We start from the raw sequence: 26,107 nt of genomic DNA, 5'->3' as shown, positions 1-26,107 counted from the left end.
ACCTTGTTGTTCCCTTGCCATGTTCTTCTTTTTCCTTTTTTTTTTTTTTTTTTTTGTCTTCCCCTCCAGCAGTAAGTATTTACCCCCCATTCAGCTGAGAGCACAGTCTGGGCATGCTGCAACTCATGTCAAACTTCTAAAGTGCCACTGCTAAAGCAGCTCTGGCGTTATGACAGAATGACTCGCATCTGTCTGTGGCTATGTGGTCTTTTAATTATCCTGGCTAACGTATTCCTTGGGAGTGACTTGGTCTGCCTGCAGCAAGGTTAAAAATTATTGGTATCTTCTCTTTAAACAGCAGATTCCAAAAAGGAGAAAGCAACACAAATGTGCTGTTACGACCTTAGCTTCTCAGCTCACATCCTGGATACATTAAATAATGCCCTGGTCTAACTCAGTGCGCATTTAATGAAATGCCACGTAAATTATTTAAGATTGATTTTAATTAAAGCCAGACCTCTGACAAGGCAAAAGTCAGATATATTGTGTTAGCTAGATGGAAGCTACTTGCAGATTCATTGCTGTCTCTTTGTGCTATACCTGTTTGTGTAATTCAGCCCTTCTGCATCCTCTTGGGAGGATGAAACAGTGTAAAATTCATGCTAAATTTGTTCTGAAGCTCTGTTGTGTTCTTTCTGAAGTCAACAGGAGCTCTGTCCCTGGTTTCAGTAGGCTGGTGCTTGTGGCTGCCTTCCCTGCAACGCCTGCTGTTTGCTGGTGGGAGAGGGCTTGCCTGTTGCTACCCCTCTGCCATTCCTGCTCCATATATTTTTTACTGTTGGTTTGCTTCCCTTGATGCTTCCCTTTATTTTCCTAGTAATGCCTCTCTTTTCTCCACCTCTATTTCAGTATAGAAATTCTCAATTTTTGTGAGAGCCAACAGGTCTACTTCCTTCAATGTGAGCAGGAATACTTGGAGGAGAAATGCTATCTCTCTGATGGCATCTGTATTTGTAACAGAATTGACTCTGGATTAGGTTCTCTGCTTGCACGTCAACATCCATGTCCCCACCAGAAAATAAGTTAGGAGCTTTGTTTCCAAACAGTTCGCTCTGGCACACTTCATGCAAAGATTGATGTTAGTTACTGGCAAATCAGGACTCTGGTGTTAGAAGCAGTAACAGCTCTGGACATTTATCCTCTTGGCAGTGCTTCACTCCTGAGCGGGTACAGTGATGGCTTCAAGTTGGCAGAAGTGAAAGATCCCACTTCACCTGCACAGGCATCTCCTGCAGGGCTCCATGCTGTAGGTACTGGTGTGTAGCCTTCAGACCTCTGTGAAGTTTCCAAGCAGCTACAGGAAGAGGACTGGGGCCGCGCCTGTTGATTCTGTGATTCACTGCGTGGAGAAACCGGCGTCTCGCCCCACTGCTGATGCTTGCTGCATCCACTGTCCCCTTTTTAAATATTGCAGGGAAGTTTCTTCTTGCAGTGACCTAACAGAATCAGTCACTGTGTTTGGAGGAGTAATATATATATTTATATAAAATAGAGAACAGCATTTCAGTTCAGAGCTTAGCATAAATAATACATCAGGTTTCCTGGCTAAGCTGTGGCTTACCATCATGCTGAGGCACAAATGTAAGGGGGGGACCCCATTATACAGAGCTCAGCAGGCTTCCATCTTGTTACTTATACATAAACCGAGGGCAGCGTGCCCCTCTGCTCACATTATGAGGTGATTAGCATGTTGTTTAACATCAATTATGCATGTTCCATGTTTACAGACATATTAAATTATGCAAGCTGTAGTCTTTAGACTTTTAATTTGTTAAAAGGAAAAAAAAAAAAAGACAAAGCAAATGTTTCAGTTTGATGGCCATGCCTCCCTTCCCCATGTGCACCCTCTTTTTGCTTTCTGGGCCACGTAAGTAAATGAGGGGCTTCCCAGCCTGTCCCCACGTTTCCCTGCCTCTCAGGGATGTGTGGCTGATGGCACGCAGGCCGGTGGCACCCCAGGTGGCTGGTCATAGCTGCAGAGCAGGCGTATGGCAAACGTGTCTCTTTGCAGAATAAAGGCTCTGTGGCTGCTCTTGCATACTTTTTCTTACAGCAGTGGTCGGCCAGAAGAAATCAGTGAGTGTGGGTGGATGCAGAAATGCTTCCCGCACACCGCTTGCCTGGAGCACCAGACCCAAAGCAGCTCCTGTGCTCTCTGGGGCAGGTAAACGCAGCGCTCCCAACACTTGAACTTAAACAGGACCTCGAGCACTTGAGCACCACGCAGTATTTAACGACCTAGTTAGTCCCTGTACTGGAGGAGGCCTTTTTACAAGTACTCTTGTCCAGAAGTGCCAAAATGTCCCGCGTTCAATGACACTTTAACCTTGTTGTGCACAGGCCTGCTGAAGTGGGGCTGGGAACCTGGCCCGCCCAGCCTCAAAGGCCAGGGACTCAAATTTTGAGCTGCTGTGCATGTTTCCCTCAGGAATAAATTACATTTGCTGGTGTTTCTGAACAGTATTTCATCCCCAGGAAAGGAAATGGTCCCTTCCTAAAAAAAAAAACAAAAATGTTGGCTTTGAAATTCACAGAACGAATATTTGTTTGTTTGTTTTTTATCTGTTTACTCCAACCGATTCTCTGTCAGTGCTTACAAAGACAGGTTTGGAAAGCGACTGGGGTGAGGGGAAATGCTGTGTCTGGAAGAATCCATCCTACATGGCTTCACATGGTCATAAAGCAAAAAATACTGCCCAAGTTTAAGACCTGTAGTAAAAATCACAAGCTACAGCTATGCTGTGCTGTAAGAAAAGAGCAGGAAGACCCAAGGGCATGCTGAGGGTTGTAGGTCCCTGCAATAACAGCAGCTTAGTGAGGTGAAATTCCCAGGTGAGGACCTAAGAAAAGAAACACACCCTCAGTTATGAAAAATCAACAAAGGGGAGAAGAAAAAAAAAAAAAGGACACAATCCGGTGGTGTTTTAACCCTTAGTATGCAAGCAGCTGGGATGCAGTGCCTGCACCCTGCTCTGTGCTGCTGGGGTGATCGCGTACAGCGCTTCCCTGGAAGAAGAGCCTTGTGTGTTTTCTCCTTCAACCCTAGCCAAAGCAGTGAGAGGTGCAATGCTGCCAAGACAGAACGTGTCAGGTTACAGCCGATAACAACGCCTGCTGGGACCAGCACGTATCTGGCTGCTGCTCTCTTCAGCTAACCTCCGTACGCAGAGCCATCCCAGGGACATGAAATAAGCTGTGCTTTTGCATCCTGTGCTCACAGCAATAGGAAAACAACCCTTGAAACTAGATCTTACTCCTGAGGCTTTATGCAACCGCTGAGCCGATGTCCACATCTGGACAGCAGGACGTGCTGGGGCTGGTTGGGAGCCTGACAGCCAGGCACGGGGGCATGTTGATATGAGGCTCTTTGCTGATGTTACAGACATTAACAATGTTTTTGAAGGGGTAGGAGGGTCCATTTTATTCAGTATCAAACCCAGTTAGGACTGACTTTTATTTAATTGTGTAAGGTGCATCTCACCCGGGTACTAATATTAAGCAGGAGGGCTGGGCAGTGCAATGAGATTGCTCACTCAGCATTATTTTGATATTGTATTTCATTGGCAAACAGATAAAAAGGAATGTGGTGCTAATAGTCCGTTTCACTGTCAGTATAAAAATCCAAAATAATGGCCAAAAATGCAAACTTAATGCACACAAAGAGCTCATAATCCCAAAACAACGTGTGACACCAGAGAGAGATGTTATGTTGTAGGCTATGATTCGGTGAGAGGAAGACGGGATGTCCAACATAATTTATCATGGTCACAGATATTAAACGTGCAGCAGGATCAGCAGCGAAGCAGATTCAGAATCTCATTTTACAGCATTGTCACGGCAGCTCCTGACAGGCTGCGTGTACATGCTGTGCAGTCGGCAAACATACACCTGTCTGGGTAATAGCTATAGAGAGAGATGCGCGTACAGCACGTGTACACACATCTCACGGAAACAGATGGGGAGGCTCATAAAGTAAGTTTATGGAAAGGAGAGATTAAGCTGGAGAGGCAACAAAATGCTCCAGGAACTTAAATGTGAAATATATGTTGGCAATGGGACAGTGCTTAGAAAGAACAGAAAAATCAATTATTGTTTAGCTGCAGTTGAGGATATGGATCATTTTGCAAGAGCTTTTAGAAAATATCCCAAGAATAGTAACATCACTTCAAAGGACCTCAGAGAAGCTGGTTATAATGTGAATTACAGTTCCCAATGACATATCAGCACCTGCCATACGCTGCATAGAGTAAGTCCGTGGAACCAATTGGGGATGGATTTGAATGCATCAGAAGTTATTTTATCAAGTTAATAGTGAAACATCTCTCAGGATCAAAGATCCAGGATCTTGAAAATTGTACTGTATTTCCCATATCTTGCAGGTGTTTTTAAATATGAAACATTTTATTTGACGGAAAAAGTCTTATTTTGTAATGAAAGCTGTGACATCTGCTGTGACATCTCTAAGACTTAAGGCAATTACTGGTAATTTTGGTGGACAGAGCAGCATTTTGAGTTTTGCTCCTTATATTTATTTTAAAAAGGAAGTGAGAGCTCAAAGGGTTTTGGGGCACAAAACTATGCCTGTAACTACCAGCTAAATGGGTCATGTTCCTTAATATGTCTGTTGTAGAGATTCTTTATCCTTGAATGTGTGTATGGTAAATTGAGCCCTTTTGCTTCTTGATTTGAAGATGCGTGCTGTGGTGGTGTTTTGTGAGCTTTGTCAGATGTCTAAGAAAGGTGATGCATCATTCAAGAGAGAATTTGCAAGATTGCTATAGTATAGATGTACCATATAACAGAACTGCTAGCTTCTCTTTGCCCCTACTTAATTAAGTGTAAAATGCACTTTATGCTGCTGATCAGTCCTATTTAACCTTTTCTATATATCATACGTTGCTTCAAATTAGGAGCAGTGTAATAGACTAGCAGGAAGTTCTAAGGCTAAGGATGAGCAGAGATGCCTCTGGGGACTCATCTCTACAATTTTCCTTTGTCTTTGGCTCTGAAGTTTAAGTGCTGCTGCTTTCTAAGGTCTCATAAATGGGATTCAGGCAGTTTTAAAGAGAAGCTATTTCTGCTTCCAGCTCACAAGAAAATCTGCCTCCGTGTGTATCATTCGTGTGTTATTTGTAATGTTGGTGCATCCTGACTGGAGCTGAGAAAGAGGCAGCTGTTTTCTGAGCCTGTGTGTGTTTTCTGCACAACATTCAGAGGCTCTCAGAAGACAGCCCCCTGTTTTGTTTTTATTCGGTTTATGTCATCATAGAGTCCCTGTTGTCACACCAGTGGGACATGAAAGCAGCTTTTCATGCAGGTAGGTTTCAGGAAAAGTAGATGTATTCCTCTGTCCAGCCCTTGAGCATCGAGCACTGAGCATCACGTGGGTCAGATACACCAGTAAACAATCAAGATTAGTGTCTTCTTTTATGAAACGAACCCCAGAACAGAGATGATTTCTTTGTGAAAAAGCATATATAAATTTAAGTGATACTACGAAACTAAGCAGTAGGCTAGGTCCTAACCGCTCTTGATAAAAACACAGGAGAGTTGATCTACAAATACAGCATTGCCAGGTTTCTCCTCAGAGAGCAAAATGTATCATCAAGTTCCTATTTTAGAGCTTTCTTCCATTTCCCCTGTTCTTTTTCTAGGTAATTGCCATCTGTAGCATACAGCAGTGTACTTTGCCTCCCAGTGGATTCTCCTTAGGCAAGGCAAACTTTAAGTGTCTTATTTTTGAGTCACATACACTGTGGTCTTGCTCCCTGCTGTAAAATGGCTCCTAGCTCAGCTTTGCGTGTCAATGTTTTCTTGCTGTTCTCAGATGTCCTTGGGATCTGCTGCAGACAGACTCCTACAGACAGTGTAAAGGGGAAAACAGTGCCTTTCCTGTTGAGTCTATTTTGTCCTTTTTGTTTGTGCTGCTGACACTCTTATTCTCGAGATCTGCCTTGAATTTTGTGTGGGCACTTCATAAGTATGTGTGAAACGCGGCTGCTGTGATCCGATCAGACCTGCTCAGGTTTTGTTCCACCCCAGTAACCGAAGCCCTCACCAAGGGAGCTGCATGTGTCACTGTGACAGGCCGGTTTTATACTGATGTAAAAACAGTTGAATTATGCTAGAATAGACCACGTTAGTGCTCTAGTGAATCTGACCTTTGTGGTTTGGTAGCCCGAGGAAACAACAACTGAACGCATATAGGTATCTTGGTAGTCATCTCAATTTTCCATTCCCTTTTTTCTTTGGGATAGGGAGGGGGAATCTGAGGCTATTTGAAAAATGAAGCCTATAGAAGAAACAAACAAACCGCCTGCTTTGGTATTAGACTCATCAATCTTGGTCAGGCATTATTGCCAGAGGAGAACTGGGTTGGAAAAAATATGCATGTCAGTATTCAATCATTGCCTCCATTAGGTACTGGTTGGCATTGAGACATTAAATAAAGGAGTGTGAGAAGTAGCTGCTCTGGCTTTCTGCGTGTGGAACACCTGATATAGTGATAACAGATTGAAAATGCTCTCAGCAGCTTATTTATTTATGCATATGTGGAAAGAGGGGTTAGCAGCTGGGCAGAATTTAACACCGTAAAGAAGAAATTTGGTCATGTGCCAGATCTATAGGCACAATCAATAACTCTTAAAGGACTCAGCTCAGGAAGACAGGAGTGGAGCTAGGGTCAGCTGAAGCTTTTGAAAAGTAACATGGATATATATATGTGTGTGTGTTTATGTGTATATGTGTATTTGGGGCAGAAAATAGTGATAAATCCCATTGCCCAGTTTAGAAGCTTGTAGAAGGAAGTCAATGTTTATTGAGAAAGCTCCACTGGAATTACACCTGCAGATCTGAGTTTTAAAGGAACGGTTCCATGGGCACGGTAGGAGCCAGGATGAGCTTAGTATAAATAAGAAAAGAAAAAAAAAATAAAATCAATGGGCTTTATAAAATTTTTGCCTTGAAACTTACACAGCGGTAGGAATGAGTGCTGTTAGCAGCCAGTGTTAAATGATGGTAAGGAACAGCATGCATGGGCCAGCAGTAACCGGAGAAAGTCTTCAAGCTATATCGCATGTAGCCAGGGTTTGACTTGCTTTCCCATCAAAGAAGCAAATTTTATAGTATGACTGCTCCAAACAAATGGCGTTTTGGCATCTGCATTATAGCTGTCTTAGCAATACGTACGCAGATGTAGAAGCCTACAATTGCCAGCAGCAGAATTGCCTCCCTTCAAGGGGATATAGCTAAGGTGACCTGCTTCCTCCTCAGCATGTTGCACAGCTTAAAAAGTAGCAGCATTACCTTAAAAAATCCTTCCGTGGTTTCCTTGATGCTGTAGCTGTGGGTCATGGGGATCTTTGGCTAGTGGCAGGCAGCAGGCTGAGCATGGCTGTTCCTCATCGCAGAGGATGTTGCTGGATTTTAGTTGAAGGATTTAGTTGGATTTTAGTTAAGTCTTTCTTAATTTGTTTTCATATCCTATGGTACATTAAGATTCCTTTGCCAGGACCTGGAATGTATATATATCAGCTGATAACATTGATACCTAATGACACCCTCTTCCCCTGGTGTTCCCACTGACCAGCTGGAGCATAAGCTCCTCTGTTAATCATGCATCCTATTAATGCAGCTGTTCACCTAAAAACATGTTTTAACATCAAAAATCTTCTTTCACAAAGCACAGTTTTCCCTCTTTGATATGGTTTACGGTGTAGCTTTTATTTTTGTCTCCTTACTTCCAACTTTATAACGATGAAACTGTGCTATCGCACACGGAACCAGTTTACTTTGACAAAGTGGAAGTTTGGAAGCACTTCTGAAGACTGAACTGGGGACAATTTCATTTCACACAAGGTTTTTTTGTCTCAGCTTCCTGACAGCTGGATGCCAGGGATGCCTGATCCTAAACTGGGTGTTAGGACCATATTTCCCCACTGAAAATCCATCAGGGGGACACCATGTGTGCTAACATTTGTTTGTCAGAGCCCTCAAGTCTGGCCGTTAGCAGTGACACTGCCACATATGTTGTGAGCATGACTGGATGAGCTCAGGGATGCTGCCATTTCATTCTCATCTTTGCCTTAAGGACTCACACAAAACTAGGTACAATGTTTGTAAAACATCTTGAGAAATCAGGCTAGAAAGTTCTGTGGCACACTTTACCTCTGTCGCTGTTATTTTTATTTTCTCCAATACCTTTCTGCAATAAATGCAGCTGCTCCCTCCTCCTCGCACCCTCCTGGGAAGTCCCGCACCCAGGTGCTCTGGAGTGGTGTACCCTGCTTGAATACTTGGCAGTCTCTGGCTTTCAGGGAGGTGGCTTCGGATCAGGCTCTTTAAGATCAATCAAGGGATCTTTGGATAGTGAAGAAACAACTTTTATCTTAAGTCAGCCCCCTGGCCCCGTTTGGAAGCAGCAGTCAGAGAAGTACCATGTCTGAGCGTCAAAGCTGCTCAGTCCTCTGGGAACCCATCTCATATTTACTTCCAGTTCTGTTTCAGGATGTACAGCCCAACCTCTTTATGTTGTGCTCAAGATCATAGAGAAGGAGTCAGCCCACTCTAATCTGAGACAGGCTGGGCTGATTTGTGGACGGCTCTCCCCTGCAGCACCAGGACATGTGCAGTCGGTTGTTATTCTCCGGCTGTCAGGCGCTGCAAACTCTGCGGTGTCTGAAATGACAGGCGCGGAGACTTCAGCCGTCAATACCGCTCAGCGTCCTGTGGCTGTTCTCTGACACGCTCGACTTGCTGTTGTACTGAAGGTAAATCCCGTTCTGCCCACAGCGTGGATTGTGATCCATCAAGTGCAAGTGACTTGGATGGTGGGGAAGGTGAACGGTTTGAAATGAATGAAAGAATTCGGGTAAGTACTGGGTTTACACGTGGGCTTGGGGCCCTTTCTGTGCTGTGAAATCCTTCCCCTGTAAAAAGTGAGATTAAATTGTAACGTTTGTTTGGAAGGGGAATTAACGAGAAACACAAAACCCTTTGGGTGAGCTTCCTAGCACATACAAAGCAGTCTGTCCTCAGGGGCTGGCTCAGTAAAGTGCCAGTTTCCTCCCATCCAGATTAAGGTTGGACCCGGTATAGACGAGCAAAGAAATTCTCCTGATTTCCCTACCTCAAAATGCAGCTAGATTGGCATGGTCCCTGAGGAGCACTGGCTGCGGTTAAAGAAAGTGTTCCTCTTGAAGTTGCAGCAGTTATGAATGCCAGTACCTAATGCTGAGGCTACCTAATACTTCTGTTACGGGTATTTATTGCTTTCTCCAAATTTTAATTAATTTCAGTGAATGATGCCCTAGGCTGATTTATTAAAAAGATTCAGGCCAAGCAGCAGTTTCAAAGGCATGGTCTGTAGGATAATTTATAGAGGGCAAGGGTTGAAAGAAATAAATGCATCTTTGGTGAGCGGCAGTTGCAGGGCTTGTACGCTGCCACCTACTTCTTTTTTTGAACCACGTGAACAAGTTTTGATTCATGGGGAACATGGTTTATTCTGGGAACTTTTACAGCATCCTGGTCTCTGGACAAGAGCAGGAGAGGACAGAACTGCTCCTCTGCTTCCAGACTTTGGCTGGTGCCACCTTCCTGGGGGCTGCAGGGTTGTCCTGCGGATGGACGCTGGTTGTCCGAGAGTGGCTGTCACGCTCAAGAAACTCAAGAAACTACCCTGCTGTTTGGCTGTCTCTTTTTAGACTAGTGTACTTTAGAAGTAGAGAATTGTGCGAGAGATTTATAGTTAATTAAGAAATAGTTTTATAATCTAATCTAACTTTTTTATAATTCACGCTAATGAGATTTATATGAGTCATTTATATATTGGGTCCAGGACTTTGAAAATGGGCTCCAGCTTTGACCGAAAGTTGCAATTGTGTTCATCACGTCCGTACCAATCATGCTTATGAATAATTTGCTTATGATATTTGAGGATGCTTGCAAGTTATCAGAAATTCTTCTTTATGTCTGGTTTTCCTGAAGAACGTTCTCCATTTCCTGAACTATAGCTGCTCGTCTTCTTGTCTTTGTCCCTGCTGACATGTTTCAGGTGGCAAAGCAGAGGCAGAAGTGTTGTTACACAACTGCACATCTCGACTCACGAGCTGCCGAAAAGGATGTTTTAGTGAACTGCCCAAGTCTTGAAATGATTCATGCTGACTGTTTGGGAAATACTTTCAAATAATGAATAAATTTGCCGGAATTGGGGATGGCTCATGAAAGATTAATGACAGAAGAGAAGACCTATTTTTTCCCCCCCCTTAAGTTTCAGTGTCAGGTCTTCAGTTTGTACTTCTCTTGCTTTTGAAGTTACTGCAACGACGCCGATTCATTCCGGAGGAGAATTAGGCCTGGAATAATTTTAGGGAGTGTGTTACATTGAAGTCTGTGGAATGAGGCGCAAAGCCTCCTAGTAGTTCTCCAGGAAAATGTTACTTCTGATTTCCAATTTTTGCTTTTGTTTTAATTTACCACCACATTTACTTTGTAGTGGTTAATTAAAGCTATGGTGTTACTAGAAATTATTTCCTTCTCATAATTAGAATGTGATACCCATTATATTAGCCTGTTTTATTGTGGTCAGTATTCATTTCAATGCTTAATCATTTCTCCTCCTATCTGCTCATAAACTTGCTGCTCATTTAGTATTGTTTTTCCTGACGTTGGCTTTGATGCGTGTTGGTTTTCCCCCACTGTACAGCACAATCGCCTTTGCTCTGGGTTATACTGGGGCTAGTAATGGAAAAATCTGTTCCTTAGGACAATTAATGCTCAACCCTCCTAGCTAAAAGTAACCAAGAATGGTGTCTCCTTAACGCTGGAATCTGGGAAATGTAGTTGTCATATAATGGTGCGGTGTGTCATCTAAAAGGATGTCCTTTTGCAGGGTTAAAGAAAGGCCAGAGGGAAGCAGGATCTGTTGGGAGCTGCCTTGTAAAATATTTCTGAAGGAGTCAAAGCCAGGATGGCCTGACGGTCCCTGGAGAAAACGGCGGTTTCAGATAAGTAGTGGGAAGGCTGCACCTGGGACTGAGAGCTGAACTGCAGTGACAGGACTTGGGAACGCAAGAGGGAAATCTGAAGCACAAAGACTCAGCTGCAAATGCCCAGTGGGAGCCGTGTCCCATGGCAGGGGCTCAGGGCGGCAGCATTCAGGGGAAAGTACTGCGTGAGTCTGACTGTCAGTGAAGGTGGTGCCAGGGGTCGAATCCTGTCTGCATTTGAAATCTGTGCTGCCTGGGACTGCGCAGCTGCGCAGTCAGCAAAGGGCCTTGTTGATCAAATGGTGGCATTCTTAAATCTGAGTTAAGTGCTGCTTGGCGCAGGTTGTTTTGTTATTCATAATGATAGGCTGGACTGCCGTGAATTTCCAGCTACGCTTTTTTACCCTAAGCCATGTTTGAAAGGATTGGTGTAGTTTGGCTGATAGCTGCGGAGCAGAAAGAAAATGGTTCCTTAAAAATAGCTGAGCCTACACTAGGGAGCTCATTATTTCTGCTGTACTGAAAGACACTTCATTCACCAAGACAGGCTTCCATCAAAGAAGCAATCAGTGCAGCCTGCCATCATCTGTCAGAATGCCTTGTTCTCTTCTCCATAATTAAAATACAGTGTGGCCTGTTCGTTACCCCTTGGCACCATGTTCCCCACTGCTCGGCGCATGCAGCCCTGCTGAACACAGGGCCAAACGCTAAGAGAGAATTCGCAATGAGCTGCCCTGAGACTGATACGCGAGGGGATTATAATTCCCCTGTAGAAGTGTCTTTGAGCTGCTACAGGGGAACTACAAATGCATCATTTCAATCCTTGCATCATAAACCACTCTCTCCCACTTCGCGTTGCACTGCAGAGGGTACGCTGAAATGGATGTAACTTATCACGGGCTGTGTTTCGGCGCTGTTCGAGGCGACGCACTGCTCGCCGTTCGATTTCCTTGGCTTTACTAGGCACCGAGGGATGCGGCGCTCTGTGAAACCAGATGGAGCTGGTGCGAGCTGCCGGACTAACCTCCTAAGCAGATTTGATGGATGACAAATATTGAGCGGGAATGAAAAACACTGCTCCGTTGTGGTAGACAAAACCTAAACAGATCTTAAACTCTTCTGCGATCCCCTAGCTTCTGGTATCTTACTATGCAATTTAGCTTTTAACGTCTTAGAGATGAAATTGTCTGCAGTACAAATTAGAGGATGCCCATTACATTAAAATACTCAGCACTGCATGGATCATTTCTGCAGCACTTATTTCTCTAGCAACCCAAAAGTCACGGCCAAAAGAGCAAACTTTTTTTTTTTTCCAAGTAGAATTCATTGGTTTGTTCCTTTTGTAAGAAGTGGAGCTAATAAAGACAGAAATCATGTTTTTTTTTCTAGAAAAAGATAACTAGGTTGACTATAATTTATTTGCAATATAGCAGCAGCCCATTTTTTTCACGTGTATATCCTGAAAATGGTTACTGCTGCAAAGTTTTTACAATTAAACTTTTCAAATGAGGAACACATATTTAAATGACAAATATCTGCAGCAAGGACTGACTGGATTTGCTCGGAGCATAAGCTTAAGGTATCAGTGCACTCTTTTCCTACAAAGTTTTTAACACAAATGGAGAAGGTGAAAAAAGGGCAGAAGAGTTTGAAGCATATTGGATTGTAGTATTTTGGAAATGTGAGTTCACAGCACTGATCTCCAAGTACAACTTAGATGTAAGGTGACAGCAGCAAAAGTAACTTCAGTTGTCCGAAGTGAGCTAAATGAGAAAATTGTCACTGATAACAAATGGAGTAACGAGAGTGCTGAAATTTACCTTGCATTGATCATCTGGCATGTGATTAGCTGCTCTTTGCAAATGCCACCCAGGTCCAATTAACCAGCTTCTCTTTCAGTGTCGCTTTTTGATCCTATTGTTCTTGTGTGCATTGTGGATATGTTTGCATTTCTACAATACTACACTGCTGGTGCAGGAGTTATACGTTGTACTAACGCGTGCAGCTCCCTTTTCTGACACTCGAGAACAGCAAGAATTTGATACAAACGAAGGGCAGATGTTTTTTTCCATAGGAGTGATCCCTGGAGAGTCTTTTCTGAAATGGGAATCTACCATCCAGCTCTCATTTTTCAGCTAGCCATGTAGCTGCATTTATCTTCTGTAAGCTGCAATTTTCCACCAGGGTTGCGCTCCCTGTTTTCATGCTGGGTAAGTGGCCCAGATGGCTGTGCCAGAGATCTGCACTGGTGCAGCTATGTCAAGATTTGGGTGTTGACAGACAGCCCTGAAACAAGGGCAGGTGATCTGTAATTTTTACCAGGGAATCTACAAAACCCTCTTGGCAGAGTGGGTCGGTGATGTGTCTGCCAGGTCCGCTTTTGCAGCCAGCGCCTCTGGGAGACTGTTCTGGGGGCGTCTGCATGGTGAAAAGGGGGAAGCACACGAACATCGTGAGCCTCGGGAGAGACTGTTCACGTCTGGTTGAGCAATAGGCTTCCAAACGCCTCCTTTCTTAAACCAGAAATCTCTTCTGTGTGCTCCATGGACCTTCTGCAAATCGCTGATTACCTTAGGCATGCATGAAGCCCACGTTAATGAGATGTGATCCTTGAAACACAGAGGGAAGTGTGTTTGGTTGCGATAGCAAATGACAGAATTGGGTAGAAAGAGCTGAATATTATTACTGTTTTTGTTCCTCCTCTTCATGCGTCTGACATTGTCCCCCCCATACTGTTGGGTACGGAGCTTAAAATGAGACCTTTGTGTCCCAAAGCTCCCTTTCAGATGTGTGGGGGGAAAAAAAATCCCTTATACCGTAGAAAAGCAAAACACATTATTTTTTCTTTGCAGATAGGTCAGGCTGCTTTGCTTGCACCTTCCCCTCAGTCTGAGTTATTACAGAAAGTGGTATCTGGTGGTGTGAATAATGCTGCGCTCCTGCCAACAGGCACAGAACACATTGGCTATAGATCTCTTAAATGTCAGAGGTATATAAGGAAGTAATTGGGGATAGTTCAAATCCAAAAAACAAAGGGGCTGAAGTGCAAAATCTGGCTTAGCTGATGTTCATCCTGAACTTTTATGGACTTCTGAGAAATGAGTGTTCTTGAAAAGCAAATTGCAATTACAGTTTAACACTGATTTATCATAAAACAGCTTAACGAGGAAGTTCTACCCAGTGCTTTGTGGGCTGTTACTGAAATGCAGCATTAAATCTTCCAGGGACTGCTAGCACCCCCACACCGCTGCAGGCCTCTTATCAACAAACAGCTTCTCCCTTGCCCAAGAGAAACCGCAGGCGGGAGGCACCAGGAGGCTCTGAAGAAATCATAGCACTGTGCTGAACAGACACCAGAAGTTTGCCCAGTTAAACCTGATAAAATATTTCCACTTTTTTTTTCCTATATATATATATATATATTATTTTATGTACTAATGGTTGCAGCCCAGTACTTGAGGTCTGTGAAGGGGCACTGTAAACTCCTTGCCACTCTTGGGTGGTACGTATTGCTCTTCTGTAGTGTGAAGTAATCACGATTATTCAACCCCTTCTCAATGTGTAGGAGCTTCAGTGCATTTCTGATCCTCCTTTGCAGGAAAGTCCAGAGAAACCTCCAGAACATCCCAGTCCTTTGGTTAAAAGGAAATCTTGGCTTATAGTTCGTTCTCCTTCCCTTTCCTGTCTCTAAATGAATCACAGCATCCCCTCCTACTTACCCAATTTTTTAGCTCTTGCTCTCAAGGCACTGGTGACTGTTTGGCATTTTTCTTCTTCCTCCAGGCCCCCAATCTCCATTTCTCTGCAGCTGTGACTTTACCAGGTCCCTGATTACTTGTAGCTGGTGACTTGCTGCTGAAGTGTTTTCTTTTACATCTGTACTTACTTTACATCTGCCCTTCTCTTCTCATTGCCCCCATACAGTTGGCCTTGGGCATTGGAATAACAGAAACGTGATGTGCCATGTTTTCTGTCCCGTCACGATTTGTGAGAGGGATGTGGCTGACAATGGGACCCCGTTGCTTTGTAGTGTAGCCTCTGGTTAACTGCTCGCTCTGCTCATAAACCCTAAGTGGTTTATTCTGCCATGCTTTGCTCGCTCACTGTCGGTGATGGTATCTGCCTGCCACCTTTCAGGCTGTGCTTCCTGACACCATGAAGTGTCTGAGCAGCATCCATCTTTATAGCACAGTGAATGCCTCTGCAACTGAGGCTCCGTTTTAGTGTTTCTCGAGCAGGTATTAATGGTAGCAGTGGAGCTGGGGTCGGGAAGCAACGCGTGGCTAGAGCAGAGCAGGAAGCTGCTCATCGTTTCACAGTAAGAATTTCTTCCAACGTGATAGCTTTGGTAACTGTTAGAAATAATGCTCTCTTCCTAATTAGAGTGACTCATGATAACTCTACCATCCTCCAGATAACTCTGCAATTAACTTGTGTCACTGCTATAATTTGTTAAGTATGATTTAATAAGAAGAGACTAATTTTTGCAGCTCTGTTAAAGGCACATTTGGTTTTTCACTCCATAGACTCAGGAAAGACGCACAATTTTTGTTTTATTTCAGGCTAAATGAAATGTAGAAATCCCATGAAATGTAATGGGTTCTATTACGCTGGGAGGAATCCCTAATGTTTCATTTCACGTCCTTGTGTTCTACCAGGGAGCGGACTTCACCAAAAGAAGCTGCTGAGAGCGCAGTTGGGACTGCTCGTGGTTCAGAGAAGAAAGACCAAGAATTTTAAAAGGGTGGGTGAAACGAAAATACATAAATAAATAAATCCACAACAATAATAAAGCCACCTACAGGATTGTGTCTTAAGGGTTAATTCTTTTTTTAGCTGAGCTATGAGCAGAAGTGGAGGAAGACTCTGAAAGCAGCTCCCACACCTGGGGTGCTGCCTTCCTCCCCCTTAAGCCAGTTGCACCTTTCAGATAGACACAGGACAAGCACTCTAATCCCTAGGGCCCTGCCAGTTCGAGCAGTAGGCCGTGTACTGCTATCTCTAAGTGGGAATAAGAACCTGAATCTTTTTCAGTGGATAAAAAGATTGTGTTAACTCCAATTTTCCCTTGCACCGAATGACATTTTCTAGCGAGGCACAGTCAGTGGCTGAATTGGCAAATGTAAAAATGCCAGGCAAAAGCCATCATCTTTGGAAGGCCTGACTGAAGCTCAAAGATTAAACATGCAGCAGCTGTAAGGATGAACGGGAAAAAAATCCTCTAATGACATGAAGTAATTATTGTATTTTCTCTATTTATAATATTGCCCTGTCATAATAATAATAATAAAAAAAACTCAGTAACTTGGATTGATGCTGTTGCAAATGTTTTGCATAGAGCTTCAATCTGTCCCAAACCTTTCTACCAAAAGTGGCAAAAAGATCCAGATTTGGGTTCTAAGTTTGGTTACAGTTTATCATCGTTGGTCTAATTCAGACTTTTGCAAGTTACGGAGAAATGGGGAAATAGGAGCTGAGCCTACGCACTTTGGTAATTCGGAAGAGTCAGAGTTGTCCAGAGGTAAGTTTCAGACTTGTTTCTAGACAATGGAGTTGTTTATCTTTCTAAAGCCCTGAGGCAACAGTGTTGAGATGACGAAGGAATTAATGGGTTTGCATCTCCCTGTGGCTACCAGAGAAGCCTAATGGATGCATCAAAGTGCTATAGGAAGAACATTCTGCAATCATAAACAACATCCTGGTAATAAAAAGTAAAGAACCCCGATTAAAGATGTTGTACCGTTTTATTGGAAGATGTGTAAACAACAGTTTGACAATACGCTTTGTTCGTGGAATTTATTACAGCCCGGCAAAGGCCTTGTTTGTATTCCAGAAGAGCTGAGAAACTCTCCTCACGTGGCTCCCGTTGTGTTGAGAAACAGATCGCTTTTTAGATGAGTCTCATTGGCACTGCGTATATCTTCCAATGCTTCTTGTTGCCTTATTTCTCAGTGTCTAATCCCCTCGTGGACCTGCACTTTTTTTCTTTTAATCTGTAGGAAGTTTGTCCTCATTCTACAGAACTGGAAGGGAGGCCCAGAGCCTGGCGTAAGGCGTGATGTGGCTTGCCCAGTGTCACGCAGGTGACAGAGGTGGCGATTAAACCACGGTTAGTTTGTGTTCTCTGCTTTACTCTCTAGACAAGTGGTCACCAGCCTGTGTCTTGTGAGTAAATGTTGCCTTTCAAACTTGCCTACGCTCATCTGAAGCTGTTTCTCCCACTTTGTGGATTAACAGGCCTGATATGGTGACAACTGGCAGTATGTTACCTGACCACCATGTTTCCCTTGGGTTAACACAGACTAGGAGGAAAATGCTCAGTCTCTGTCTTATCCTCGGAACTTGGTAGGTTGAAGATGTCTGGAAAAGTCTATAAGAAGCATCTGTGAACTGCTTTGTTTTTCACCCATTAGTGTTGAACTTCCAGTACGTACACTAGGAGAGTCCACTTGCGTTTTGCTTAGGCGGTTTAGGGAAGTGCAAACCTCTAGACTGCTCTACAGGTGGCATGCGGGATGCAAAGCTGCTGATCCCTTCCTTCTGGAGATCGAACTCTTGTAAATTCGCAGTGGTATTGTGCTGCCAGGAAACAGATGAGGAGGCTGATTGACATGCCCTTAGAGCGAAACGCTTGATCCCTGTCTCTCTAGGTCAAGATTGAAGCAGACAGGTAAAACAGTTGAAAGGAACTTTTTGCACCCCAGCCCACGAGGGACCTGCACCGTGCGAAAGTGATGAGATTCCTTTGAGTGAAATGCTTATTGAGGTGGGCGTCGGGTTCTTGCTGTTCTCTTGCACAGGTGAGAAGCAGCTGCAGACAGTCTGTGCAGTGTGTAGATGAGGAAGCAGACCGAATCCCCCGCAGGTCAGCTGCTCCCATTTCGTCACTGCTGCAGGATGGATTCGTAAGGGCCTCCACCGGCTGAAAATGGGTGTCTGCTTGTGTCTGTCACAGGCAGGAAACGGGGCTGCTATTAACATTCTTCTGTTCTTTCTAATAAATCTCTTTCCACTTGCCAGAAAAGAGGCTTTTGCCTCTAGCGGTTTGTTCTTATTACAGAAAGCATATTGAAGAATTAGAAAAGGTGTGGGAGAGAGTAACTAGTAGGATAAAAGGTCTCGGTGGTTTCGAGCTGTGTGGAGAGGTTAAGAAAATTAGGCTTGAATTCATTAGAAGACAGGAGATTAAGAGAGGACATGATTGAGATGTAAAATCCTGGATGGGGAAGGTGGATAGAGCCGAAGCTGTGTGGGAGCAGGTTAGAAACAGGAGCATATGAACTGAAAGAACGGGGAAAACAGAGATGGAGGAGGATGGAAAACTAATGCCTCGAGTGGATCTTTAAAAGGAATTGCAAGCAATTATTTTTGCTGCATGATATTCAAACAAGGATAGGCAAAAGAAGAAAGAACTGGAAAACCTGGGGAGACCAAGAGGGAAGCAGAGATAGGTTGCCACTTCAGAGCCTGGTGTCGACACAGGCTTAGCTGTCGTAAGACAGAGAGATCCGGACGTGGCAGCAGGTGGTCGATGTGGATGCTGTTCCAGAGGCGAGTGTTTTTTACTGGGTCTCATGTGAACATGTAAACGCGCCCGTGTCTTGCTGTAAGACCAGATCCTTCTCCTCACATCCTGTGTCTTGGTGTTACATATGGGCATCCCCAGCAGTTGTGCTCAGTGGTTTTGGTTTTATTCCAACTTTGCTCAGCAAATCTAATCAAAATCAAATGGCTGCCTTTCACAGATGCTACCCAACTCTCTATGAGAAGCTGCGGGAAGCTAAATAAACCTTTTTCTCACCTGAACAGAAGCCATTTTAGAACCCCCAGGTGATCTCGCAGCTCGTGAGATTTAAATTACAACCAGACCAAAAAACAAACAACAGATTCTTAGATATCACAGCAATTTTTGCCATTATTGTTGGATAGGTCAAAGATGGTGTTTCCAGGGGCTGGCATTTCCTGGTTCCTGGAGCTGGCACTAGAAGGAAGGAGAATGGACACAACTGCTGAGCATCTGCTGGGCACAGGTGCAGAAGGAGGGAAAATCTGAAGCCTGGAAAGATGTGCTGGACTTACCATTAGCAGGAACACTTTGGAGGGAGCCTACAAAGAATTCAGTTTGTCTGTTTGGTTTCCCAGCCTGTGTGCCATTTAGGACGAGGGTTGCAGACACCACTCGCATTGGGCCAGCATTACTTGTACAGGTGACAGCCTCCATTTTGAAACTGCAAATGGACAGTAACTCTGCAAGGAAAATGTCCTGGAGAAGTGAAAGGGGTGCTGCAAAGACATGTTAATCGGCAGCCCTTCTCTGTGCTCAAGTCATGCCTGCATGGTGCACGCTCATGACTTTGAAAATGGCCATGCAACAAAGCGCAGCTTGCTGCAGGCAGTTCTGCAGTTAATGTTGGGGAAGTGGCCAGAGCCAGGCCTTCTGTTTAGGGGGCAAGCTGCTCCTGCCCAGCTCTTTCATTGTCTCTGTGGGGTCCTGCCGCAACTCCCCCAATTGCTCCAGAGGGGAGGCACTCAAGTTGTTAACCTTAAGTGCAGTTTGTTCAGCTGAACCATACAATAAAACCACCTTGTATGACTATAGTTTTTGTGCTCTCTGAGGGAATCCAAAGGTGGCCCCCAGCTACCTGCAGCTCCCACTGCTTGCCCACCCTGCTTCCCTCGTGCACTTGTCACTCCTGGATTCAAGGAGGTAGCAGTCAGTGTAAATTGAAGTGGTCCCTGGCACAAACAACATCATCCAACCCCCTGCCTGAACACTTTAGCTCAGGTATGTGCACAATTGCAGCTGAAAGATTCCTTTGGTACCCCTTTAGCTTCTACTGGTTTCCATCTGGGTCAGAAGCCCAGAGGAAATTTCCCATAAAGCAAATGCAAAAAACTGAGTCCTCATATATCCCTCTGGGTCGTGTTTGCTCTCGTGCTTTGTCCTCTCTCCAAAGATGGAGAGATTAATATCCTGTTAGCTCAGGGCTTCTTACTGCCAGCCTTATCACGTTATTAAATGTAATGCTGGATTGCTACTGGGTCTCGGTTGAATGAGAAAGAGCAGGGTACAGAAAAGGCTGAGAATCGTGGTGCTATCCTGTACCCCACAGCATCCTTCCTTGGCTTGTGCTGGCTTCTTGCGGCGTTCAATTGCCATTCTTCAGAGCCAGAGCCCAAGCTCTCTCTGGGAGGGAGGTGTTCAGACATGTAATTGCCCGTGTGTATGAGCCTGGGGGAAAGGTTGCGTCTTCTTTCCAGCATCTGCCTGGTGCAGTCTGGATAAATAAATAAGCCTGCAGCCTCTAATAATAAAATATGCTTATTGCTTCAGCTCTTCTGCTGAGTTATAACTTTGGAAGTCAGCGTAGCCTCTGCATCTTCTGTAAGAAATTCCTGCAGCTGTGACACAGCTGTATTTTACATGGGTGAAGCTCCAACTATAAATTGCACCGCATTAACTGTTGAGCTCTTTGCTTCTAAGGTGTCTCTTTAACATTTGGCAACACTGAAAGAATCAGCAACAGAGGATGAGAATAGGAGCACTGCATTTTCAGGTCAACTAAAAGAACCAGGCTGTGTTTTTTCCACTTTCTTGATCCTTAACACCAGTATAGTTGCAACTACAAGCTTGAGTCCTATCTGAGAGAGAAGAGGGGATCAAACGCCTTTAATCAATTACTGGAAATGTGGTTATCATACTCTGAATGTCACTTTTATTGGAGAGAAATCAGTCTGTATTTTTATATGACCCCATACTGCTTTTATTCTATTAGTTTCATGCCCATTACCGTCTCGCTTCTTTATATCTGATGAAGCTTTCACTCAATAAAATTTACGAGCTTTTTTATATCCTACCATTCATATCAATACAAATCAGCATGACTCTGATTAAGCATAAGATCCCTGGCAACACTGACTGTTTTTATTGTCTACCTCCATCCGGGATTGCCTTTGGAGTTTACCAGCGTAGGAGACAGCGAGCTGTAAGAGCTTTTCAGCACCTCTGGCAGGCTGCGTGCCCTCAGTCACATCGCTGAGCCTGGCTGCTTCGTCTGTCGGTACAGGATACGTGGGGGTGTTGCTTTGGGGGCAGGCTGTGTGCAGCGTAGGTGGATTCCATCTCTGTTGGACTATATAGATGATCTTTATCACGGTTATAAATAATAAATATTGCTAGGCTGGTAGGAGAGCTGTATTTCCGTCTGCGGGGCTGTGTGCGCAGCCCTGAGTGCAGAGCGAGCCGGGAAGCACTGTGCTCTGCTCCCAGTTCGAACTGGTCTGGTGTTTCTTGGCACTGATGTTCTCCAGCTCTGCCCCTGTTCATTTAGTTTCTGGAGTTAAATGGTAGCTGTTAATTACTTTGCACATATGCTGGGTTTTCATTACAAGGGGCAGACTGCCTGGCTCAGCGCGGCTCTGCACTGCTGATGGGGACAGCTCCTTTCCTCCAGCAGCGTGTCAGAAGGACGCTTTTGCAGTGGATCTGTGCGGTCACAATGCCCTGTTGGACGTCACCGGGTCTTGCAGGACCACAGCCTGCTCCAGCCTGTCTCCTCGGCGCAGCAAGCACTCACTGAAGCTCTTTCCAGAAACGGAAACATAACGCAACTGTTCTTCTGCACACCAGAAAAAGATCAGCCCTTCTAACAAAAGCTTTTCACGGACCAGCAGGCAGGGAAAATGTTTGCTTCTCCTCAGGCAGAAAGCCATCAGTCCTGTGCTGGGGTTAATTAGTGAAATTCTCATTAAGTCACTGCACAGTGGTGCCGCTTTGCACCAGATGAGGTGCTGCTCCACGTGGAGCTGGTTGACGTGGCAGAAAGTCGGGGTGGCTGTACGCTGCGAGCAGAGCCCAGAGTAAAACTGTGCACTCCTGGTACCAGTCTCGTCTGGGTATCTTCTCCAGTACTTTATTTTTAAAAAGAATCTGTCTAAATATGCAAGTCTTACCATGCATATGTTATATTATCTGTACCTACCTTTGCGGTGTGTGATGAGGGGTTGCTGAAGCCTGCAAGAGCCAGCAGCAGGTGGGTAAGCCCCATACTGGCTGCTGTAGTGGGATCCCCTGGGGCGGAGGAGTATGGGCATCATGCTGTATTTTGGTCCTAAGGGCGTGGGTTAGGAGATAGGGTTATTCCCCCTTCCACCTAGCAAACACAGCGTTTGTAGGAAAATCTATCAAACATACCCAAAATGTAGTCTTTAAATTTTTGACATATTTAAAGCTCTTTTCAACTCTGGTCATAAATATATATGCTCTTAATATAGTATCTTAACATTTCAACTTCTCTATCACTTTAGTCTCCCAGTTACCCCATACCCACACAGATATGTTATTTCACTTTAATGTCTGAAAATGTTTCTAGATTAAATGAGTGAATCATCCTCTGAGTCTACACAGACATGAGTTTAGTATTTTAGCTTTCCTGCATGAAATCTTTTTATTTATAACTCTCTCCATTTTTCTGTCTTGATTCTCAGTGGTATCTACATTTAAGTACGGTAAGCTTAGAGCAAAAAGTTTATGGGGCAATATCATGATCTGTGCTGCTTTGTTACAGAGGTGTATGGATCAGCAATATTAATTAAGAAGGGAACATCATAATATTGTTAAAACACCAAAGTGTTTGCCCTATTTCTCTTCCTCCTTCCTCTAGCTAAGGCAATGCAGTTGTAAACTCGATACTCATTCAGGGAAAACACTTGGCACATTACAGGTTTGAGTTTATTAGATAAACAGAGTCAAATGTATTTTGGTCCTTTATTGTCCTAATAATACTGGGGAAATCTTGGTGTATTCAAAGCAGAAGTGCCTAATAGTGGACAGGCATGGGGGGAGCTAATAACTTTTCTGCTGTTAGTAGAAAACATTCCTCATCACGTGCAGTTCAATGGCAAAGTGCTATTCTTACTAGGCGCTTACCTACCACGACTTCTGATTTTAATGTCTAGCTAGGTTGAGCTGGGAGGCAATATGCTCCACACTATGGATTAAAAAGCCTCTTACATGGCTACAGTGTCGATGAACACATCAGCGTTTTGTGAATAAACTGTATGCTGTCTCTTCCTGGGGTCAGGTGCACAAGGGATGAGATTCTCCCAGCTCGATAAGCTGATGGTTGTCACGATAGCCCCAGACTTGTGCAGGCTAATGCCAGCTGGCTGTACAGAGCAGGGCTGGCTAATCTGCATGCAGAAGAGCCCCTTCCTTGTCATTTAAGTGGGGAAGCCTCTGGGATGAAATGCAGAAGCTGTCTTAATGCTCTGGAGCAGTGCTGCGTGGTACTCGGCTGCAAGAAAATCAGTGTGTTGGAAAGATGGACTGTCAGGAGGGAACAAAAGCCCGATCGTGTGGAGTGATGGACGAACCGTGATGGTTTGTCACCACATCTCTGGAGATTGTTCTGGTTTTTCTTCTCCAGAAAATGAGCATTTCAGCTTCATTTGCAATCTTTTGCAATTTCTGACAAAGGGCATCACTCAGTGTTTTATTGTCACGCTGTAAGGCCACTGGTGGCTTTTAATGTGCTGCAGACTGAAATTGCCATTTTTTTTGCCTTTCTGTGGTGGATCACAACAAATTATTTGACCCACTGAGCACAGTGAGAGTCCAGCAAGTGTGTAAGTGTTCCTGAGTAATTTAAGAGAACCTGCCAAAGTAAGGAAGAAAAAGTAGTAAGATGTACACAACTGTTGTAGAAATTTTAGAGTGCTCACCATCATCACAGCTCTGGAAAAAATAGTTTCAGTCTATCTAGGGCTATGGGACTATCGGCTTAGGGTTGCAAGGGTGAAAGACATGACTGGCTCAAGAGACATGATGGAAAGTGCTTTGGGAATGGATTCAGCAGCTGAAGAGCCCTCGGATGCAGTGAAGCTAAAGGTGTAGAGAGGCATGTCAGTGACCCTGTGAAGAATTGCCTTTTCCCAGTCATCTGTGAAATCATCAGAATGACAGTTCCCGCCTCACAGTCAGCTGGTGCTTAAGAACTATGGAAAGCTTTAGATGCAGATTCCTTTTTTGGGTTAGTTCAGGTAGGAGGAGGGCTGAGTGAGGCTCGCGGTGCCTGTAACTTTCAAACACCGGTCTGCATGTGGCATGTAAAAGGAGATCAAAGTCCAGGCCTTCAGAGGAGCATTTCAGTAGAGCAGTGCTCCATTGTAGCCTACAATATCATCTCATTTTTTGTGTTAATGAATGGTTCTCTTTGCCAACCATCATGTGTTTGCTTAATATATATATATATACATAGTTCAGCTGTTGAGCCTTAGAGCCGCATCTGCTCTCAGTACAGTGTTGCCTTAGGAGGGGAAGATCTTAGCATTTCAGAGGGTGGGAGGAAATGAGGCTTGCAGATGTAAATGTGAAGCATCTTAGGGGACACGCGTGGCAACCATATCTGCAGCTAAAGGACATCGCTGGTCGCCGTACCTTAGGATTCACTCACACTAGTCTAGGTCTTGCTGCCCTCATTTCACAATGCAACTGCATGTCCATTTTTTTTTCCTTCCCTGGCAATTACCTGAAACAATTTCCCTCGTACCTCTATTTTTTAATAGCAAATTGGAGTTTTACTAGGAGGAGATGCATTTCCTTTTTGTGCTGTTCTGTGACGAGCGTGGTGGGAGTGTTTGTCTCCCCCAGCTGCCTTCCTTGTGGCCAGCTGCAGAACGATTGGTGAGACACCATCTGGCTTTCCCTAATTTTCACCAGCTGTAGGTATAATCAGCGGGATGATCGCAAAGTCCCTCTTTCTTCCCTACAAAGACTCTGGAAAACAAACGCAGAGATGCATGGATGCGTAATGGGAGGTTGAAAACAAGCCGTGGTTTTCAGAAGGGTACGAGAGCTGCATTAAATTATTCTTGTACCCGTTTAAAAGCACTTGGGTTAATGTGCACCCAGCGAGCGCACTGCTGATGTTCAGCTGCTGCAGCCTGTCTGGAGCTGGCATTTCTCAGCGCCGTTGTGTCGGGGAAATGGAGACATGCACAAGTACTTTGAGGTTTCGTGTCTGCCTCCTAGTACTCATAAGGCACAAAGAGCTTCCTTTCTTTTTTTTTTTTTTTTTTTTCATGTTCAGATGCATTTAGATCATAATATTTTAGGTAAGGGAAAGTTTTCTTAAGCGTATGGCTACGGAGAACATTGTTACCCCATGTAAAAGCCAGCAAGGGTTAACATAAGGGTTAACTTTTGCTTATCTCAAGGCCCGTTGAGTCATTAACAGCAGCAGGATTAAGCCCTGCCTGTGCTCCTTGGCAGTTGTGCTCTCTCCACCATGCCTGCCTCATTAGGGCTGATGCTTCAGATGTGCCGAGCACCTGTAGCTCCTATCGCCTGCAGCTGCTAAATCATTCAGTAGAACAGATCTTCCAGAACAGCCCATAGGTAGAGGGGGAAGGTTTCTTTAACTGCTTTTTTACTTTGGAGTTGACCTGGATTTTAGGGGACGTGAGCGTGATGTGCTTTTTTGACACCAGCCCCTGATGGCGTGAGCTCCTACTCCTGTTTCGTAAAATCAGGTAGGACACCAGGTTCCCAGGGGCCTGAAGCCCTGCTGGATGGGGAATGAAGGGTTGTCTGGGACTGGTGAAATACTGCGGGACTGAAGTGCGGAAATTGTTTAAAGCCACGTATGCTGTAAGCTTCTGTAGCGTAGGTTTTTGGAACATCCTACTTGCTTGCGTTTGAATTATTTAAGCAGTGCAAAGTACAAATAGCTAACAGGGCACCTTAATAATAGATTGTGGGGATAAGGACTGGGGATAAACCTGCCTAGAGATGTAGAGGAGTATCAGTCTGGAAAGAGGATTATTTAAAGGTTTGTAGCGTTTATGATCAGCTCTGCATTTCACAGTTTGGTTTATTTTGTAGTTAAAGCAGCCAGTTGTTTTCTTCAGTCAAGTCCAGCAAAAATAGTTGTTTTAGTAAAAATAAAATTGCATGTTTCTTTCCTGTGTGACTGAAAGTAGTACGGTCCAGAGAGCAATTTGTGAATGTTCCAGAAGGGATAGATGTTTCCCTGTTGCTTAGTTGTTTTAATAGGGCTTCTGGGAGATGCGGGAGGCCCTGCACTATCCCATGACCACCTCTGAGAGGCCAGAGTTTC

At 44.4% G+C, this 26,107-nt stretch overlaps 1 protein-coding gene across 10 annotated transcripts in view; it reads left to right on the top strand.

Annotated features, from left to right (window-relative positions):
- The window catches only part of GALNT9 (polypeptide N-acetylgalactosaminyltransferase 9), a 586,151-nt gene that overhangs the window by 327,488 nt on the left and 232,556 nt on the right, over positions 1 to 26,107 (top strand). For 8 of the 10 annotated variants that reach the window (XM_066979037.1, XM_066979045.1, XM_066979041.1 and 5 more), the window contains one exon: positions 15,647 to 15,732. The exons of 1 other annotated variant lie outside the window; for it this stretch is intronic. The gene's annotated coding sequence lies outside the window, so the exon portion shown is untranslated. Of the gene's footprint in view, positions 1 to 15,646; positions 15,733 to 25,425; positions 25,521 to 26,107 lie in introns of those variants that run through there. One more of the 10 variants, XM_013173467.3, reaches the window with a different exon arrangement.

The sequence above is a fragment of the Anser cygnoides genome, chromosome 17 (assembly GCF_040182565.1).
Source record: "Anser cygnoides isolate HZ-2024a breed goose chromosome 17, Taihu_goose_T2T_genome, whole genome shotgun sequence".
Classification (NCBI taxonomy): Eukaryota; Metazoa; Chordata; class Aves; order Anseriformes; family Anatidae; genus Anser; species Anser cygnoides.
The sequence above is the reverse complement of the archived record's forward strand: the minus strand, read 5'-3'. Positions and strand labels throughout refer to the sequence as shown.